Source organism: Muscardinus avellanarius (genome assembly GCF_963383645.1).
Source record: "Muscardinus avellanarius genome assembly, chromosome: 1".
NCBI classification, from domain to species: Eukaryota; Metazoa; Chordata; class Mammalia; order Rodentia; family Gliridae; genus Muscardinus; species Muscardinus avellanarius.
The window spans coordinates 180281471-180284903 of NC_137786.1; positions in this window are offsets into that span (position 1 = coordinate 180281471).

Consider the following 3433-nt stretch of genomic DNA (forward strand, 5'->3'; position numbering starts at 1 on the left):
TTCCTTCTACTAGAGAAAATGTATTGTGTCAGTCCTGTTTATTTAAGCAGTGACAACAACAGTGTCTCAGGCTTGATAAATAACTGATATATGTTTGTTGACTCATGAGAGAATGTATCATGAAATTCACTTAACCATTTAGGTGTCCTGTCCCCTCTGCTCCATAGTATTGTCAGAACTTCTCTACCATTCTTGATTTATATCCCCTCCTAAGCAAAACAGAAGAATAAAATCACAAGATGTTGGGATTAAATAGAATTAATTTTACTTGAACTTTTTTCTTATATTATAGGTTTCAAAAGCCAGCCTCAGCTACTGAGTGAAGCTCTCAGCAACTTAGTGAGACCCTGTTTCCGAATAAAGTATAAAGTAGGTCTAGGAGTATATCCTGGAGGTAGAAAAGCCCCTGGGTTCCACTCCTAGTACCACACCCACAAGAAACATTGAGATTAAGAGGATAATGAAATTCTTACATGATCTTATATAAGGAGTCATTGGTAAAATGGTGACAAAATGGCTATTATCTGCCCCTGAATTTTTAAGTTTATGATTTCCATTACTGACAAAAAAATTTTTCAGAAAGTCAGGCGTAGTGGCAAACACTTGTAATCCCTGTACTTGGAAAGCTAAGACAAAAGGACTAAAGGTCTGAGACCAACCTCAGCTACTTAGTGAGGCAGTCTGCAATTCAGTGAGACCCTGTTTCAAAGTAAAGAATAAAAAAGAAGGCTGAGGGTATAGTTTGGAGGTAAAATGCTCCTGGTTCAGTCCCTATTACGGAAAAAAAAAAGTCCAGGGGGATGGCATGATGAAAATCAATAGCGTGAAAAATTGTGTGTATTTTTTATTTTAGATAATTCTAAATATTGAGTCATGAGGATGTCATTGTGTACTTCTTTAGTATAATAGCAGTTACACCAATTATTGAGTTGATATGACAGTTGCATAATATTAAAAAATAACACTAGCTTCAATATAGTCAAGAGTTCACAAATATTGGGGACATAAAAAGGCACAACCATCTTTAGGGAGTTCAGGATAAAGAGCCCAGAAGTAATCTCAGAAGCCCTATTGGAATAAATAATTCATGGATTTATAAGAAAAGTATTTTTCCCTCAGAAACAAGGTATTCCCATATTTGAGAATTTGGTTCTAGAATTAGGATATAGTTTATCTATGTCTGATACCACTTAACGTCACACAAAAGGGTTAATTCTGAGCTCAGAGCTTTGTGGTCCTCACTGTCTTCAGGGTGTTCCCAAAGGTCTCCCTCTTGATGTTATGACCACAGTATTAAAACACCTGCCTCCCCAGCAGATGGAGTCCAGGAGAATGCTGTAAGAGACATGCTAACATCTCCAGGTGTATCCAGCTGGTGGGTAACATTTTAGAACAATTCTTATCTGTGCCTGCCTGAGCACAGCAAAACAGGGCAATAGGTGATGTAACAGTGGGAAGAAATGAAAACGTTTTGATTGTGGGAAAGGGTAAAAACGCTGACTGTAAGGAATGTATTGGTATAATCCTGTGTGCACTTAAGCAACTGCTGCCTGCATTTTTCCTGTACAGTCATAGAGAACCTCTGTGTGCAGCTTGTGCCTCATTCCACGCCTCTGCTGTTCTATCTGTGTAACACAGTTCTTCAAGACCTGGAGCATGTCTATTTACTGATTTATATAGGCTCGTTTTCTTTATGTTTTCTGACAATTTCTCACAGTTATGTTTCCTTTATTTCCTTAAAAAAGGAATTTAAAGTTAGGATAATGACTCCATCCCAATCCTGTGTTTGACTTGGGGGGGGTGATAATTGAACTTATTTTAGACAGTTAAAAACTACAATTTGTCAATTACAACCTGGTTAGATACAACCATTATTCTTGCTGCTTTATCTCAACTCTAAGGTAATGCTAATCATTTTTCAAGGTGCTATCTACTGTGTAACATAATTTTGTGTGTCTAACTATAAGAATAATTAGCTGCCTTGGTTTACAAAGAAAACACATGCTATTAACATTTATTTACAGATAAAGATAACTTAATGTTTACTAACCCTATTAAAGATTACCTGACAAACTAAGCTGTGTCACAAACAAGTTCACTAAAGCATTTTACTTTGTGATTTTCTTAAGACTAGGATGCCCTATAAATGCAAATATACTTTTTTGTGATGACTCATATTGGATTAGGCATACCTTGCAAAAAATCACCCAGTGTAAGCATTTAATAGTTTCATTTAATACATAAGAAATTTTAGATTCAGAGATGTAAAATAATTTTCCCTAACCACTCAAAAAGCGATCACAGACAGGCACGATAGTGCTTCTATAATAGCATTACTAGAAAGATTGAGAGAGGAGTATTACCAAGTTTGAGACTAGCTTCAGGAACTTCAAGAAACTTTCAGCAACCTAGTGAAGTCCTGTTTAAAAAAAATTAAAAAAAGGACTAGGGGTGTATCTTAGAGGTGAAATATTCCTGGGTTCAATCCCCAATACCACAACACAAAAACAAAAACAGTGACAAAAAGACAATCACATGGCGATAAACAATAGAACTTAAACTCAATCCTAGTGTTTCTTTCTAAATATTATTTTATTTTATACACAAAGCTCTGTTAAATTAGCTAAAACCAAGTGGAGAGAAGACGTATTATTCTGGATGTAAATCTGCTTCATCTCTCTCTAAGCTTCATTAGTTCAAAAACAATTTCTTGCATATAGTAGTCTCTGCTCAAATTAGGGACAGTTTTCTAAATATTTGTTTTTTCTTTCTTGGGAAGCCTTCTCTAGTATCTCACTCGAGTAATTCGCTTGCCATTGATAATTTCAATTCAAACTTGCTAACTCCTTCCTATATCTATGATCACATTCTCCCATTCAAGATTTTTTAAGGAATGTGTCCCAAAATCAAACTCCAATGGACCTTTTAGAGGCATACACACACACACATACACACCCACACAGACAAGTGTGTGAGAGAGGGCTTGAGAACTCTTAGGCACAGTGTGCTTAGCTGTATTAAGGGAATATATAATGAACAGAATTTGGTGTAGCCAGAAAATTATTGATTTAATATCAAGAAATTATATTTGTAAATCACCTCACTCTACAACTATGTGATATTTTATAAACTTGAATATTAATTGCTGTCTATGTGCATGTTGGTAAATATGTCTTTTTCTTGACAGTGTCATTGGAAACATACTTTAAAGCTGCAAGGCCTATTATCAGATCAGAAATGAAGACGGATATATATGTTATATCATAAGAAGATTCAGAATAAGAGTGTTAATCCTGAGATGTAGTTTGCCATGGATTCATTAATAGAATCTCAAGATAGAATTATTGGCAATAATAAGAAAGAAGTGATCAGATAACTATGGGGTGGGAAATGGTTTGCAGAGCTTAAACAATAAGATTCAAAATAGATACAT